The sequence below is a fragment of the Protopterus annectens genome, chromosome 12.part0, assembly GCF_019279795.1.
Source record: "Protopterus annectens isolate FY-2018-M chromosome 12.part0, PAN1.0, whole genome shotgun sequence".
Taxonomy (NCBI): domain Eukaryota; kingdom Metazoa; phylum Chordata; order Ceratodontiformes; family Protopteridae; genus Protopterus; species Protopterus annectens.
Window position 1 is genome coordinate 149,544,476 of NC_056746.1, and position 18,943 is coordinate 149,563,418.

Below are 18,943 nucleotides of genomic sequence, written 5' to 3' on the forward strand. Positions count from 1 at the left end.
ACAGAACCCACATGGTTAGAATTGCTGGAGCCATGTCAGACTCCAAACCAGTTACAAGTGGCATCCCACAAGGCTCAGTCCTGGGACCTCTCTTGTTCGGTATATATTTCTCGGAGGTACAGGCCAACATGGAAGGACTGTGGCTGACCAAGTTCGCAGATGACTGCAAACTGGGCGCCATAATCGACTCTCCAGCCAACACAAGCATCCTCCAAAAGGGCCTCATAGAAACAGACAACTGGTGCCAGAGCCATGGCCTCAAGCTAAACACCAAAACTTGTACAGTCATCCCCTTTGGCAAAAACAAAGTGCCCACAAATTACCACATAGGTGGTAATCCATTAAGTACAGAAGAAGTAATTAGGGACCTGGGGACCCAAGTTGATAGCAATCTCTCATTTGACAACCACGTGGCCAAAGTGGTTAGAAAAACATTTTATATAGTCCACCTAATCATGAAGGGATTCACATCTAGATCAGAGGAGGTCATCGTGCCTCTTTACTCATCCCTCATAAGGCCAATAATTGAGTACAATGCCCCTTTTGGGATGTATTTTTTATTTATTTTTATTTATTTTACATTTGTTGACCGGGCTAGTCTAGCTGGATATATTTCCATTTTCAGTAGAGGCCCGGGGAGAAAAGCTCCACACAAAATACAACAAAATAATAGGATAGTCAAAAATTAATTAATTGATAAAATCAAAAGATAAACCATACAATAGACAAGCTGTGCAATTGTATAATAACAAAATTACCAAGTCAATTTGAGAGGGTATAGATTAGTAAGGAGAAAAAAAAAAGTGTAATAAAATAGAGAGAGAGAATAAGGGTAAAAGGTCCAAAGGAAGAGGGGTGTCACACAAGAAGGAAGAGAGGAAGAGGAGGTAAGGCAGTAGAATAGGGGAAAGAAAAAGACAGAGAAGGCAAAGAGAAGAGGGGAGGGGAAAGAAAGGAGAAGGTTAGTGAGAGGAAAGAAGATAGATACAAGGTTCAAGGGATAAAGGTATTTGCTAGTGTGACTACGATACACATTGTGGTAGGTGAAAAGAGGGAGATAAGTAGAGGAGAAGTTAGTCTGGTGTGCTACAAGAACAAAGCCAGTGGTTTTGGAAGTGTAGTTTAAGTTTTTGTTTAAAGAGGGGTAAGGAGGTAATCTGAGTAATTTCCTTGGGTAAGAGATTCCAAATTCTGCCTACAGAATTAGTGAATAAGGAGTCATGTACCTTACCAGACACCTGCAGCAACTGGAAAGACCTCAAAAGTACCTCACCAAGAGGATCAAAGGGCTCAAACAGATGCCATATGCTGCCCGGTTAAAGAAACTCCAGCTCTACTCAGTGGCATACCGCCTGCTCAGAAGCGATCTGTGCCTGACGTATAAAGCCATGTCCAACCCGGAATTAGTGGGACATGCTGCACCTCAGAAAATCCAAATCCCATCGAGCTACGCGCTCGAGAGACTTGAACCTCAGCACTGAAATAAATAGGACATGCTGGAGGGACATATTCATAATCCAGAGGCTCCCTTCACTCTGGAATAAAATCCCAGTCCAGGTTAGGCAGAGTCCCTCATTGACTCTCTTCAAGAGGAATCTTGATGAGTCGATGGGAGATCGTAGGTTTACCCCGGGTATCACTTCTGTGTCACTGTTAGACAGAGGCACAGTATACTAACCTCGAAAAAGGGCACAGCAAAATTAATTTAAAATGGATGGCGAAAGCCAAACACATTCTGGCTAGGCTTATAAATGCCCTAGGGCAGATAGCCTAGTATGAAACTATGAACCTATAAACTAGGTATAAATCCCTATGTCACAAGATGGGTTGCCAACTGGCTCACTGACAGAACCCTCATTGTGAAAGTAGCAGACTACAAATCCGACTTCAGACCAGTGACAAGTGGAGTACCACAGGGTTCAGTCCTGGGTCCTCTCCTGTTTGGTATCTACTTCTCTGAAGTACAGGCTAACACAAAAGGTCTTTGGCTAATGAAGTTTGTAGATGACTGCAAACTAGGAGCCATAATCGAAACTCCTAACAATGTGGACATCCTACAAAAGGGCCTCACTGAGACAGATGCCTGGTGTTAAAGCCATGGCCTCAAGCTCAATGCCAAAAAGTGCACTGTCATCCCCTTTAGTAAAAACTCGGCACCCATGAACTACAACATAGGCGGTAGTGTACTTAACACCGAAAGTGTGATAAGAGACCTTTGGACACAGGTGGACAGTAGTCTCTCCTTTGATAATCACATCGCCATAGTAGTCAGGAAATCCTTCTACGTGGCACACCTCATCACAAAAGGTTTCTCATCCAGAAAAAAAGAGGTAATTGTTCCCCTCTGCTCATCACTCATTAGACCCATTATAGAGTACATTGCCCCTTTTGGTATGTACCTCACAAGACATCTACAACAACTGGAAAGTCCACAGAAATACCTCACAAAGAGGATTACCGGCCTCAAACAGATGCCCTATGCAGACCGCCTCAAAAAACTCTAGCTTTACTCTGTCGCATATCGCCTACTCACAGGTGATCTCTGCCTAACCTACAAAGCTATGTCAAACCCAGAGCTGTTGTACATGCTCCACTTAAAGAAATCCCAATCTCTCTAAGCTACACGCTCTAGGGACCTAAGCCTTGTCACCACAATAAACAGAACATGCCGGAGGGATAGATTCCTGTCCCAGAGACTTCCCATACTCTGGAATAAACTACCTATCTATATCAAACAAAGCTCCTCATTAGCACTCTTCAAGAAAAATCTTGATGACTGGATGGGAAATAGGAAATTCACCCTGGGGATCACACCTCTGTGGCTCCGCTCGACAGTGGCACAGGAAAATAATTTTCTTAGGTGGCAAAAGCCAGGGTACCTTTTTTGGCTGGGCTTGTATAGGCCTCAGGGCTGATAGCCTAGTACCTACCTATGAACCTATGGCTATGATTGGAATTGGAGCAGCCAAGCTGTCAGCTTTGGGGACTGCAGAGAGGAATGAAGTTCCCCCGACGAGTGCGTCAAAGTCTGGAACTGGGTCCAGAATCCAAGGGTCCTCCAAAAGATGAAGTCGAAGGAAAGGGAACCAAATCTGACAAGGCCAATAAGGGGCTATTAAAATGATGGTCCTTCCCAGGTTTTTGCTTCCTGTAAAACCTTGGGTATCAACGGGATTGGTGGACATGCATAGAGGAGACCCGGAGGCCAATCGTGTACGAGTGCGTCCCTTGGGGCTTCTCCCGGAGGGGGAATCAGGGCAAAACAACTTCTGCATTTTGTGTTCATGTGACTGGCAAAAAGGTCGCAGCAAGGCTGGCCCCACTTGCGGAATATCCTGTCCACTATTTCTTTCTTAAGGGACCACTAGTGGGGCAACAAGATTGCCCTGCTTAGCTTGTCTGCCATCATGTTGGATTTCCCCAGGATGTGCATTGCCAACAAAAAGCGCTGGATGGAAACAGCCCACTGCCATACTCTGAGAGCCTCGTGACAAAGTAAGACCTGGTTCCTCCTTGTCTGTTCAAATACCAGACCAGCGACATGTTGTCTGTCTGAATCACAATCGTTCCCACAGGAAGAGAGTCCTGAAAGTACTGCAATGCCAAAAGTACTGCTCTCATCTCCAGGACATTGATATGCAGATGGGTCTCTTGATCGGTCCATGTGCATTGGGCTGTCTTTCCCTAAAAATGCCCCCCCCCCACCCTATCAGGGAAGCGTCCGTGGTCACTGTGGCCACTGGAGGGGGTAGCACAAATGGGAGTCCTATCATGACATGAAGTGAGGTCAACCACCACTGAGATCCTTTTTGCAGGAATTTGTCATCATTACTGTGTGAGACATGGGAAGCACTTGGTAAGACCAGTGAGTGAACAACAGCCATTGTAGTATCTGCATGTGCATATGAGCTAGTTGTATGGTTAGAATTGCTGCTGCCATCATGCCTAAAAATTTTACAACTTCCGATGCTGGTGCTCTGTCTTTGGATATCAGAACGCTGACATGCTGACGAAGAAGAAAGACTCTTTCTACTGGAAGCCTTAGTGTGGTGGTGTCCAGTTCTGCCCTGATAAAAACGATATGCTGTGATCGGGACAAGGCAGATTTTTTTGAGTTGATTGTAATGCCCAGTTGATTGCAGAGTGACAGAGTGGACTCCCTGGCCTGAATGAGTTCTGCCCCGATAAAAACGATATGCTGTGATGGCGACAAGGCAGATTTTCCTGAGTTGATTGTAATGCCCAGTTGATTGCAGAGTGACAGAGTGGATTCCCTGGCCTGAATGAGTTGACGCCTGGTGGTGACTGTAAGGAGTCAATCGTCTAGGTACGGAAACACCTGGAATCCTAGATGCCTCAGGCGAGCCATGACCACTGCTATGTATTTGGTGAATACTCTGGGGGCTGTAGTGAGACCAAATGCAGAGCTCGAAACTGGTAATGATTGGCTCCCAGCCAGAGGTGCAGATGATCCCTGGATGGTCTGGCCATTTGTATTTGGTAGTACGCATCCTTGAGATCTATCAAGCACATCCAACCATCTTTCCCTAAGAAGGGAAGTATAGACTGAAGTGTGACCATCCGGAACTTCTCTTGCTTTACATATTTGATCAGTCTGCTGAGGTCCAATACGTGTCTCCAGTCCCCCGTCTTTTTTGGAACTAAAAAAAATCTTGAGTAAGTTCTGGATCCTGCCTGGTCTGCTGGGACTGGATGGATGACTCTTTTTCTTAGCAACGTTTGGACCTCTATTGTTGCTCATTCCCTGTAACTGGGTGGAACATCCGTGATTTTTCTTATGGGTGGAGGGGGTGTGGCAAATGGGATGAAGTATCCTCTGGAAATGATACTTTGTACCCAGCTGTCTTTTATTTTCAGCCAGGCTTCTGGGTACAAAGATAAGCGACCCCCAACTGCCTCCAGAGCAGGACAGTCGGGCCTCCTTTCAGGAGCGCTGGTAAGGCTTCCCAGAGAAGTGAGCTCTGTCGCCCTGGTGTTGCGGACCCCCTTTGCCGCGAGGGCGGCATCTTCCTTTAATGCCCCCTCCTACTGCCTCTGGAGGGGGGGGTTCACCACGTGTGTCCTGAGAGTCTCTTTGGGCTTTTCGGAACCACATTTTTCCTCTCCTTTGACCCTTAGGGTAGGGTCTGGTAGGGGTGGAAAAATGGACCTCGATGGCAGACAAGAGTCTTTCCATCCTGCTCACACCTGGTTAAGGTTTCCTTCACTTTAGGTTCGAAAAGGAACAAGCCATCACAGGTAGTATTCATGAAGGATGACATGAAGGGCTCCACGAAGGAACACAAGTGCATCCAGGAGTGTCTCCTAAGAGCAACTCCTGTACCCGCTGCCCTACTCGCTCCATCAGCTGCATATGAGATGAGACGCATGGATGACTTTACTATAGAACTGAGGGTAGCAAGCTGGGCGGCACCTTTGTCGATAGGTCCTGCAGCTACTGTACCCTGAAGAGTATCTCCTAGCTCTTTAAGGAGATCTTTTTGTAACCTGGTAAAATGGGTTAAAATTCTGAGCAAAAAAAGAGCAAAAGTCACTGAACTAAACATGTGCTTCCCACATCTATCCATGATCCTTGAGTGTCTGTTAGGGGGATGGATAGACAAGGAAATTTCAGACATTTCCTTTTTGGTGGCTGCCGCCACCACCATGGCATCAACTGGAACACCTTTTGTTAAGAAAGATTTGTCAAGGGGAGCAGAAATTAACTTATTAAGCCTCCTAGGGACAGGCTTCATAGTATCTGGAGACCAGCTGCATCAGCTCATCGAAGGGTGGAGACACCCAAGAGGTGGAGGGCTGAGACCCAAAAGCCTTCAGGAGAAATGACTTATCCTCAGTAGGACTTTTGGACAGCCAGTCACCCCTCTGCCTAAGGATTTCAAGTATCTCAGCGAATTAGATATCTTCAGAGGGGGACCGTGGGGACCCTTCTGACTCATTAAGTCAGTATCCAATGTTAGAGACTCCTGGGGGGAGTCTAGATGTTTCCTCTTACACAATCTCTTCCTGGGAACCTCATCAGTGGGAGCTTTTGGTGAGGTCTCAGAAGAGCAAGGGCCACCCAATGGGGCTTTCTGAGACTCTGGGTCTCTACGCTTGGTCAGGATGTGTGAGACAGAAACAGACACAGTTGCTTTAGGGGAGGAGGAAGCCAGACCTGAGGTTGAGGATGTCTTGAGAGACATGACTCTCCTCATGGCATCGAAAGCACCTCTTCTTCGATGCGAGGGAAAGTACAGTTTTGTACCTACCATAAATGTAGATGTCCGATAGGTATGCATCTGCAGTCATAACATATGGGTTGTCCTGCCTCAGGCAGCCCTTCGGTCGGCCGGATTCCAAAGTCTGAGTCTGGCCTCGGCTGTTGCACCTTCCCCAACGTCAGAGCGTCTGGGGTATAAAAGCATCAGCCGACGCCATTTTCCTCAGTTTTTCTTGCCCCAGATGCCAGGTGCCCTCTAGGAAGGCTAAATTTGGGTAAATGCAACAGAATTCCAAACATTTGCAAAATTATATATATAAATATATACATGTATATACAAACAAATACACCATAATAGATTCCCCCAGCTAGCTGAAAGAGGGGTAAACACCCTAGGAATACCACAGAGGGGTAGGAGGGAGGGTAAACCTGACTGCAGATGCATACCTATCGGACATCTACATTTATGGTAGGTACAAAACTGTACTATGTCCTTCAAGGATGCATCTGCAGTCATAACATATGGGTAGAATACCATAGCTAATCTGGGGGAGGAGGTACTAAGAAAAAGATGGTGTAGTTAAGATCCCCTGCAGGACTGCAGTAGCAAAGCCTGCTCTGGATCTGGAGTATAAAGGTAGATTGTAATGTTTGGTAAATGTATGCACGGAGCTCCAAGTAGCAGCTTCTAAAATGTCCTTGGTAGCCACCCCTCGTAGGAAGGCTGTAGTGGTGGCCGTGGCCCTTGTGGAATGAGGCCTGATGTTTGCAGGAACTGACTTTCCATGAAAGGAGTAACAAAATCGAATGCAATTTCCTATCCATTTTGAAATTGTCTGTTTGGAAATTGCTTTTCCTTGCACCCCAGCAGCATATGCTACAAATAGTTGGTCAGTTTTTCTGCTACTTTTAGTTCTGTCCAAGTAGTAGCGTAGTTGTCTGTGTATATCCAGGGTGTGCAGAAGTTTTTCCCCTCTATTCTGTGGATTTGGGAAGAACGTAGGCAAGTGAATAGCTTGGTTCAAGGATACCCTAGATACCACCTTTGGCATAAAAGTAGGATTAGTTCTTAGTGTAACTCTGTCCTGATGGAAGATAAGAAATGGCTGCACTGCCATTAATGCTTGTAACTCAGATACTCTTCTTGCTGAAGTTATTGCCATAAGGAATGCAGATTTCCAAGACAGAAACTGTAGATCCGCTGATGCTGCTGGTTCAAAGGGAGGAAGTGTTAGTTTCTCCAAGACAAAGTTGAGATCCCAAGCAGGTAAAGGGGGTTTTCTTGGAGGCTTGATATTTTTGATCCCTCTCAGAAATTGCTTGAGGAGAGGGTGTGAGAAGATAGGTGGATCCACACTGTATTCTGCTGAAATTGCTGAGGCATGAATCTTAATGGAAGAATAGGAAAGGCCATTGTGGAACAGTTCTGCTAAGTATTCCAGAATATGTGTCATGCTTGCCACTGTCACATCTAAGCCTTTTGATGTGTTCCAAATGAAAAATCTTTTCCATTTAGCTGAGTATGTCTTCCTTGTGGAAGGTCATGAGCTTCCATGATAATGTCCTTCACTCTCTGTGATAAAACATTTTGTTTTGGATTTAAGGGATTTTCCAGGCAGTTAGCTGCAATGTTTTTAAGTTGGGATGCATGATCTTGAAATTGTTCTGCGTCAGAAGAAGAGGCCATAGGGGGAGAGGCCATGGTTTTGCCTGTGACATGCTCCTCAATAGTGGATACCAGTGTTGCCTTGGCCAGTCTGGAGCTATCAGAATCACTCTTGGCTGTTCCTCCCTGATCTTCAGTAGAACCTTGTACATTAAAGGGAGAGGTGGGAAGGCAAATACTTTTAGAACTTTCCAGCTGAGAGAGAGTCCACCCTCCATGCTTGTGGGTGGTATGTCCTTGAGCAGAATGTCTTCAGTTGATGGTTGAGGGGGGAGGCGAACAGGTCTATCTCCGGCGTTCCCCATGCCTTTGTTATGAGTTCGAAGATGCCTGGGTGCAGCATCCATTCGTGTGCATCCATGGTAGTTCTGCTTAAGCTGTCTGCCAGTGTATTTTCCTTTCCTGGCATGAACTGGGACTGCAGTTGGATATTGAGTTTCAGGCATAGCTCCCATAGAGTCATAGCCAGCCGGCATAGAGGGTAGGAGTGTGTGCCTCCCTGCTTGTTTATGTACCACATGACCGTGGTGTTGTCTGTCCTTATTAACAGGTGGCCTTGATGGAGGAAGGGTTTGAAAGCCTCGATTGCATGCATCACTGCCAGCATTTCCTTTTGGTTTATGTGCATGTGTAGCTGTCCTTGAGGCCATAGGCCTTGGATATATTTGCCCTCCATGTGTGCTCCCCATCCTCGGTCTGAAGCGTCCGTGGTGATGGTTTGTTTTGTTTTTGGTTTGTTGAAAGGCAACCCTCTGCTGGACTGGCAGGCCTGAGCCCACCACAGGAATTCCTTTTGAAGGCAAGGAATGATTGGTATCAAAGTTTCCAAACTGTGATTGTGTTGAGACCATACACTCCTTAGATACCATTGTAATTTTCTCATATGCAGCCTGGCCTGTGGTATCAGAATTATGCAGGATGCCATGTAACCCAGGGCCTGCAGGATTTTCCTTGCAGTAAGCTGAGCTTGTCTTGTCAGATTCATGAAGCAATCCGGAAGTTGTTTTTGTTTTTCTTCTGTGAGAAAGGCCATTTGGGTGGTTGTGTCTAGATCCGCACCCAGAAAGGTTATCCTTTGGGATGGAACCAGTCTTGATTTTTGGATGTTGACTGTGTATCCCAATGCCTGTAGTAGGTGGATGGCATAGGCCAAGTCTTTTATCAAATTTACCTTGTTGTCCGCTTGTATAAGGCAGTCGGTCCAGATAAGGGTAGATTTGAATCCCCTGAAGTCTGCAGTGTACAATTACTAATGCCAGTCATTTCGTGAATACTCTGGGCGCAGTAGATAAGCCAAAGGGCAATGCTGAGAATTGATAATGCTCTGATCCTGCAAGAATTCTGAGGTGTCTTCTGCAGTTTGGTCGAATATGGACGTGCAGGTATGCCTCCTTGAGATCTAGAGTCACCAGCCAAGACTCCTTGCCCAACATGGGAAGAAGATGCTGTAGGGTCAGCATCTTGAATTTTGGCACAATGAGGTAAGTATTCAGTGCGGACAGGTTGAGAATAGGCCTCCATTGATTTTCTTTTCTTGGTACAAGGAATAGTCTGGAGTAAAATCCTTGGCCTTGTTCTGAAAGTGGCACCTTTTCTATAGCTTTTATTTGAAGCAAGTTGTTGATCTGCTTTAAAGCCTCTGCCCTCTGATTTGGTGGTAGGTTTGGCATTCCGTTTCTTTTTGGCAAAGTGTGGAAGTGGAACCTGTATCCTTTGTCTATTATTTGCAGTGTCCATGTGTCCCTTGTAACATAATGCCAATTTCTTGAGAATAAAGCAAGCTTTCCGCCCAAGGGTGCTTCCAGCTGAGTCCTGGTGGGCGGATTCAGAGTAAAGTCATTGAGCCTGTCCTGGGGTAGTAGTTGTTGCTGCTGCTGTTGCACTACCTCTCTGGTTGGCAGGCTGCCACTGACGGCCTCTGTAAGAGCCCCTAAATTGGCCTCTGCCTCTGGGGCGTCTGTTCCTGCCTCTCTGGGCTCTGGTCCGAGTCTGGAAAGGACCAATTCTTAGTAGGCCAGTTTCTGCTGAATCTCGGTGGTTGTACTTGTAGGAAATCCTTAAATGTTTGCACAGATTTTGCCTTTTCTTCATACTTTTTTAAGACCTCCTGAGCAGAGGAGCCAAATAAATTTTGTTTCTCCATTGGAGCATCCAGGAGTTTAGCTTTAACATGGTCTGGCAAAGATTGTTCCTTCAGCCAGGCATGCCTACGAATAACTGCCCCAGTCATAGCTGACCTAAATGAAGCCTCCAATGCATCATAACCACACTTTAAGAAATTATTACTAACCTGCTGTGAGTTGTGTACCAAATCCTGAAGGGATTTACGGTCAAGGGGCTCAGGAGAAGAAAGCTTCTTGTTCAGTTCATCTAACAAATACTCTTGGTACTGTATCATATGAAATTGACAATTTAGTGCCCTGACGGAAAGAGTTGCAGAAGTATATACCTTCTTTCCCCATCTCTCTAAAGCTCTAGACTCTCTTTCAGAAGGTAGAAGATTTTTGGCAGTGGCAGCCGCTACCCCTTTAGGGCCCAGAGTAATAGTTTCTGGGTCTGCAGAATGGGCTTTATACAGATGGAAATGAGAATCCGGGACCCTGTAGTATCTATCAGGTTTGGCAGGGGCCGAGGGGAGAGTATCAGGGGCTGTGGTGACATCATTGTACGCATCATCAATTACATTCAAAACAGGAGGTATAGCTAAGGGCCTATGCTGAGGCAAATGTAAAAAGGTCCTTAATCTTTTTCTAGAATCAGAGAATTCCTGACCTTGCCATTGAAAATGCTCTCTCATGGAGTGTAGAGTCTCACCAAAGGAAAACTCTTCAGGAGGGGAGGCCGAAGGGATAGATTCTTCAGCATCAGAATCCTCATAGGGCGAAAAAGCCTCCTCCTGGTGGTCTGACAACTCAGAACCATCCGTGGACTCATCTGAAGAGTGTGGGTCAGAAGGCTCAGTCCTGGGCCTTTTGTCTGGTGGAGGGTGAGAGGCCCTGTCTGGGTGAGGTTGTGAACCTCTAATTAAAGAAATAAGGTCCTCTGCAAGGCTGAGGATCTGAGAACTAGAGGAAGGCCTCTGGGAGGTAGCTTTGGGAGGCAAAGCTTTAGAAAGTTTAGCAGCTTTAGCCCTAGAAAAGGCCTTAATGGACATGGAAGCAGGGGGCCTAGCTGCCCCACGTGCAGGAGTAGATATGTCCAAAGGTATGGTGTCGGACATATCCTGGACACTGGTTTCGGTAGGTAGCTCGGTAGCCGACTCAGCTGGGGCCTCCCGGGCCGCGGTGGTCGGTTGAGTGGTTTCGGATGAAGGAATCTCCGAGGATTCGGTTTCGGCCGAAACCGAGACACTCGCGGTAGGCCTTACCGTGGTTTCAGCCGAAACCGCGGGCCGCGAGTGTCGGTCCTTGTCCTTCCGTTTTTTCACTAAATGTGATGTCGGAGTCTCCGACGGCATTTTATATGCAAAACTAGCCCCAAAAAATTCCTCTGCAAACTCCGACCGACGTCTAAGAGTTCGTCGGTTGAAGGAAGCACAGGCTGAACAGGACGATACGTCGTGGTCTGGGCCTAAGCAAGGAAGGCAGTAGGAATGGAAATCCTTATGAGGTATTTGTTTCCCACAAGTTAAACAATTATTTACTTTATCTGACATCGGCTGAGGCAAGAAAGAGTCCCCAACGGGGTACTTAGCTTTTTCGAAGTCTTCGGTAGCTGAAATCACTGGATCTGACCGACCGGCACTTGCGAACAGCTTCTGCTTCGGGCACCGCGCGGCAAGAAAGACTGAGGAAAATGGCGTCGGCTGATGCTTTTATACCCCAGACACTCTGACGCCGGGGAAGGTGCGACATCAGCCGAGGCCAGACCCAGACTTTGGAATCCGGCTGACCGAAGGGCTGCCTGAGGCAGGACAACCCATATGTTATGACTGCAGATGCATCCTTGAAGGACATCCATCGATACCCCCGGCACGGGGACAGTGGGTTCCGAACCAGAGGTAGGAGCCGAGCTCATCCGAGCCGAAGCCCAGAGAGGCAGAGTCAGAAATGACAAGTCGGTCTGACTATCCTCTCTGGACCCAACCAGACAGTGTTAACTCCTAGAGTCCTCGAACAGCACCGAGGATGTCAGAGTGAAAAGAGATGAAGACACTGGAGCAGGCGTCAGCTCCGAGGGTTCCACGATCAACAGGTCCAACTCCTCTGGCTCCGAAGGACCAGCATGGCTTAGAGGAGGAACAGTTTGAGCTGGTGCAAGGGTCTTCGGGTCCAAAGCCAATAAAATTTTTTCCAAGGCCGGTGCCAATAACAGCTTCTGCACCACACAGTCCATAGCCAGATCAGAAAGGCTGATACAGGACCGAGATGAGTGCACTGAAGGTGGTACAGACTGTAGTAATGGACTCTTAGGAGCTTTGGATACCGGTTCCAAGAAGACTGGGGACCGGCTGCAAAAAGAAAAGACGGTCAGTTCCAATGGCAGTGGAGCTGAAGTCGACGAGTTGTTTGATTTCTTAGAGTCTGAAGTCTTAGTAGACTGTGAGGACTTGCTGGATCCATCTTGGGCGCTCAAAGCTTCTTGAAACTATGGTTTCAACAAACCTCTGTCAATTAGATTTCTCAAATTTGACATCCACATTACTCAAACCGTAAAATCTGTAAACAAAAAACTAGGATCCATGTACAGAATAAAAAACTTTTTAACTCCTACTGCCAAACTAACCATTGCCCGTACCCACCTCCTCTCTACCCTCCTCTATGCCTCCCCAGTCCTTTCTTTCCTCAATAAACGTGAACTAAACATGCTCTCTCTGGCCTATAACCACATTGCTAGATTCATAACAGGTTCTCCTTATCGCACCCATCACTGTCATAACCTGAGGCAACTCGGCTGGTTGGAACTGCCCAACCTTCTCAAACTCAACCAACTCACTGAAGCATGTAAAATAATTAATCAACCAGATAGAACCCCATCACTGTCTAGCATATTGATCCCATACACTAACCTAAATAGTCTCCGATCATCCAACAGCACCCAGATCCGAACCATTAAAGCTAATAATTCTGGCGGTGATGCCCTCTTTGCCAACTCCATTGGCAAACCATGGAACTCCCTCCCAAACAACCTTAGAAATACTACCTCTCATCACCAGTTCAAAAGCAACCTGAAAGAATATCTCAAAACACAATGGCTATGCCCTTGTCCTGAACCTGACTAAACTAATACATAATACTTTCTTATCTAATCTATCCAAACCACTTTCCCCTTCTTTCTTGCTCCCAACTACTGATCTTGAAATCCTCTCTACCCAAAATATTGAGGGTGACTCTTGAATTCATATATATACTATTGGTATTTAACATATCTCTGCTATGTATACCAACTGATCTATCCTTCTCCCATAATTCTTCTATATAAAGTTGTACTTTTTTTACTAATCTTACTAATGTAACACGTTAACTTGATTATACTTTTTTATAATTTTTTAAAACCTGTATTTTTATAATTTGTTTTTCAACTTGTGATTTACCATTTATGTTGGAGCTTTTCTCCTCGGGCCTCTACTGAAAAAGGATATGTATCCAGCTAGACTAGCCCGGTTAACAAATATAAAATAAAATAAAATAAATAAAATAAAATGTTCCTTTCCTGTAGGACCATAGAGGAGAGGGAATAGTATATAAAACAGCTATCCTGTAAATGCAGGGATCCTTACTATCAGCACTCACGAACCAAACTAAGAATAAAGGAACCAGCAGTTGAACTTCAGGAAACAACCAAAACTAGTTGAAATGAATATGAATACCACGAATTGTTGACCTAGGTTTCGTCTTTAATTCGACTTCATCAGAATACAAATTAATACTGGTTAAAAACACCTCTTATATACATTTAAAAAACATGACATCACCACCAATCAACTGCTTGGTGTCTTAATGCACTTAATGAAACAGTAATATTGATTAATTGATTTAAAAGGCCAGCATACATCAAAGGAATCCTACTGTTACACAATTCAACCATCATTAAAAACTAACTTAAATGTTAAAATAACATTAGTTACTGATTTAATTTCATTTTGCCTACTTTATTAATGCATACCACATCTCAAAAAAATTATTAATATTGACCATACCCATTTGTATAAAAAATTAATTATTAAGCATATAGTTGATGTTATATAATATTGATTATAATCAAGATTATAGACAAAGACTGAGTCACCCCAATATATTCTTTAATTTTAAAACGGGCATAATGGAAATGCAGTCGTTAATGCCTGGAAATTCTAGTGCATTAAACAGCAACTGCCATTTCATCTCAGCTATGTCTAAATGTACGTCCAGCTTCCTACCTAATTTGTCCACCTTAATTTGCTGTACCACACAAAATTTAAAACTATGCCCACTGTTGTTGTCAATGTGCCTGTACAGGGCATTAGTCTTTTTCTTTAGCCTAATATCCGACTGATGTTCAATGATACGCTCTCTTAATGCCCTACAGGTCTTCCCTATGTAGAAAGCTGGACATTGCGTGCACGTAGCCACGTACACCACATTTATACTATAGCAATCAAAATGGGCCCCAATCCTAACGGTTTTGCCAGCTAACTTAAATACAGCACCTGTGACATTAATCAAATGACACACACTGCATCTACCACACTTAAAATTACCCCTGTTTCTACAACTTACAGTTGAACTGTTTTCATTCTTTTCCAATAATTGTTTAAAGGAAATACCTCTTCTGAAAACACATTTAGGTGGTCCCCCTAATTTCCTACTAACTGTATGATCTAATTTTAAAATTTTCCAATTGTTGACAATAATGTCAACAACCATAGGGGCATCAAAAGAAAACGTAGTGATGAAATATAATACCTGATCGCCATCACTTCTTACTTCAGATACATCATTCCTAAGACTAATTTCATGCCTAGGTACAGTATTGGCCTCAACATGCTCATGCAAAGTTCCCTGTTTACCATACAATAAGGCCCAATAAACACCATTGGCCCTTTTGAATTTAACTTCGTCAGCTATACACTCACACAGAGCCAATGGATACCCACGCCTAATGAACATCAATTTTATGAATTCAATCTCTTTATTGAAGTCATCATCCAAGCTTGTCATTCTCGCTGCCCTGACCATCTGCCCTTTCACTATTGCCTTTTTCTGATGGTCAGGGTGACAGCTTGTGTAACTCAAATAAGAGTTTGAAAATGTGATTTTTCTATGAATAGTGGATGTCAAAATTAATTCAACTGGGTTTATTACCAAATGCACATCCAAATAATCTATCTCTGCTTTGCTCATATTGTGGGTGAATTTAAGAAAATCCACAGCGTTATTGATAAACTCGATGAATTCTCCAAATTTTTCTTTCCCACCTTCCCAAATGATAAACAAATCATCAAGATAACGGGTGTAATAGCTGATGTGGGGCATAAATCTACTAGTAAAAAGAAATTCCTGCTCCCAATATGCCATAACAAAATTGGCATATACCGGGGCACACGCCGCCCCCATCGCTACACCAGTTATCTGCTTGAAATAAATTCCATCAAAACAAATGTAATTATTCGTCAACACAATTTCCATCAAACCCACCAGTAGGTTGATTCTATCCTGATCAAATAATCCAGTTTTTAATAACTGCGCTTCCAACCATTCTAATCCTTTTACTGTTGGTATGACCGAAAACAAATTGACAACATCTACTGTTGCCATTATGGTGTCATGGGTGAGTTTGACACTATTTAGTTTTTCCAAAAAAGACCATGAATCCTTTGTAATATAATTAAATACCTTTAGACTCTTTTGTAACTCGAAGTCCAAAAATTTACTTATAAAACAGGTTTTACTGCGTTTTCCATCTACAATTGGCCTAAATGCCAAGTTGTTCAAACCTTTATGGATCTTAGGTACTCCAAATATCCCGCTCACCACTGGATGATTATTAACTAAGTACCTAAATTCATCCTCGTTGATGTGCCCCTGCCACAATAAGTCCTCGATATACAAGTTAACTTTCCTATAGGCCGTAAAGCAAGAAAATGTATGCAAAAGCACTGAAGCCCAATAAACTCTTCTTTGACCGGAACAAATACTTCTCAGTTTAAAAACAAACGTTCCTTTATTGCTTTACGAGTAGTTAAAAAATGCACGAACAGTTGATAAAATCAAAGATACAGATAAATCCAAATGAAAACCAGAATGAATCAAGCGCTTTCACCCATTACCATGACGGGCTTTGTCAAGATGAACCACCTAAAAAACTTTATGTATTTATATACAAACTTTTGAGCCAATTATTCAATTAAAAGACCGTGAAAAACAGATTATACTAATTCAGAATGCAAAGCTTTGCTTTTTGTCTAAAATGTTTTAAAGCAACATCGCATTTACGGTACTTACACTAAAACGTGTTTTAACCAAAAGCGTAATAAAATACGCTTAAACAAAGACTTTTTCTTTTAATCGTTGGTGTAGTGCAACAAATATTCCAAACAGTATATCAAATAAAACTAGATGTAAAAATCCTTACGGTTGCAGTAAACACTTGTCAAGGCTCATTAGGTATTTGCTTATACCGCGATTGCTGTGATATCCGAGTGTTTACTTCTTACAAATAAACTGACACTACAAAATACTAAAAAATGTCAACATGCTGAGAAATTATGTGCAAAACTTTATATTCTACTAGTCTTAATTAATCTTGTATAAAGTGTTGCAACTATTCGAATTTTCAAATGTTTACTTAAAAAAAGTGTAATCTACCACTTGTTCAGGACTACGGATATATTATAGCAGTACATAACCCTACCTGTAATAAAATTAATACGCTTATAAGATTAATTCTAACTATTAACTATAAATATTAAAAATATTTAAATTGATACCAATTAAATATATGAATAAATGAATAAATAATGTTACATTAAATATCGTGAGTATCATAAAATAATCGTCCATTAGAATAATGTGCTACATATATGAAATTCATCTTAGTAGTAATTTGTATATCCTGTATAAACCGTTTAAGAAATATTTTATACATTTTTGTAAAAATTGATATATAATAGTAAAAAATCAATGTTATTTGTAAAGTTACTAAGAAATTGCTAAAAGTGGTTGACCACTACTTGAATTGTTGCTTATTATTTAAGTGTGCAACCTTTTTTTATAATAATTTAATACCTGTACAATTCATGAATGTTAATAATTTATTAAATTATTAAATAAATAAATTAAAAAATTGTGTGTGCAAATTATATTAATTAAATTCTAATATTATGAATTTTGTGGACATTAGTTGAAAAACTAATATTGTTTGCTAATTGTATTTTTAGTTAAAATATTTTAAAATGTAAAAATATGTTCAAATATATGAAAATATATATAACTATATTCAATGCTATGAATAGTGAGAGCATTCTGTATTTACATTTTTACGACAATGTCATTTAAAACAGTAATCCTGCCCCATAAAATGACTCAAACCCATTAGCCCACTTTAGCCTCCAAAAATTCACATAAAAAGTGAATAAGATATTTATTCCCATATAAATTAACCTATCATATTAGCTACAAATTGCATTAGTAAGCTAAGGTGTTGTTTATATCAATCATCTGTTGAATGTACTATAATTATACACTAAGATTCCCAAAAATTCATTATAGTTATAACTTTGCCCTTCTTAGTTTGAGGAGACTGGTGATACTAATGGCTTCGTTAAGTCCCGGGGGTTTGGATGCATTTAGTTGTTCAAACCCTTATGGATCTTAGGTACTCCAAATATCCCGCTCACCACTGGATGATTATTAACTAAGTACCTAAATTCATCCTCGTTGATGTGCCCCTGCCACAATAAGTCCTCGATATACAAGTTAACTTTCCTATAGGCCGTGTTTACCTCATTAAGACTGACTTCCTCGTATGTGTCCATAGCCAATAATAACTTGATACTGTTTATATAGTCTACCCTATCTATCAACACCAAACCATTCCCTTTATCGGGCTTCATAATTCTTATTGAGGTGTCATTTATCAAAAAGTCCAATAATTTATGCTCCGTAGCAGTCAAATTGTCATTAATGTCAAAAACTTTTTTATAATGCAATTTCACTGCCCCACTGAAGTGTTCCCTGATATCAAGCTCACAGATTCTTTCATATGCACTAGTAACAGTATTAATGGGGGGCATAAACTTACTAGGTTTTTTCAAGGACAAACCATCTGAAACTCTGTCAACCCCATCAAATAACAATCTCAGGTTCATTTTCCTTACCAACATTTTTAAATCAACTAAAATGTTGGTTAAACCCCCCCTAGCTAATGGAACAAAAGTTAAACCTTTTGCCAATAAATCGGCATGCTGTTTATCTATAACCTTGGAGGAATAGTTGTATATTTTGAAATCATCCTATTTGTTATAATTATAGGGTTACTAGGTCCCTGTTGGACTGGTGATGTTGAATTTTCACCTAAAACTTGTATTAAGTCCTCAATTCCACAATCTGAACTATGATTAATCAAACAGTTTTGTGACAAAAATTCTTCCCCTATTTCATCTTCACCAATACCATTGTCCTGCATTATAACTTCCCCAAAATATGTTGGGAAGGTATGCAAACTTATATTGTCCAAAGAAGCACTATCAACTTCAATGTCATACCCATGAATATTGCTATCCAAAATACTTGTGTCAACCATGTTGGTATGTGTTCCCATACTTTCCAATGGATTCCGAATTTTGTCACAACCTTCTTGTATCTCATCCTGAACACAATTTGATACAAACGAAATCGGATCCACACAATCTTCCATTGCTTTCATGAAATCACTGCCAACATTCTCCGTTGTTGACCCACTTCCAACCCTGTAAGTACTACCAAAGCTTAATGGCCTACAGCCTGAGTGAGCACGCCCCACCATACCTCCATCAGTGTCATCGACATGTAAATTAAAACTGCGTATATAATCAGCAGTGTCTTCCGCATTGACACCTTCATTTTCACTATTAAATGTAATGACATTTGGCATAC

The 18,943-nt window shown here is 42.4% G+C and overlaps 1 protein-coding gene across 3 annotated transcripts in view; it reads right to left on the reverse strand.

Moving 5' to 3' along the window:
* Window positions 1–18,943, reverse strand: part of NTAN1 (N-terminal asparagine amidase) — a 371,301-nt gene that overhangs the window by 124,961 nt on the left and 227,397 nt on the right. The window lies entirely within an intron of this gene.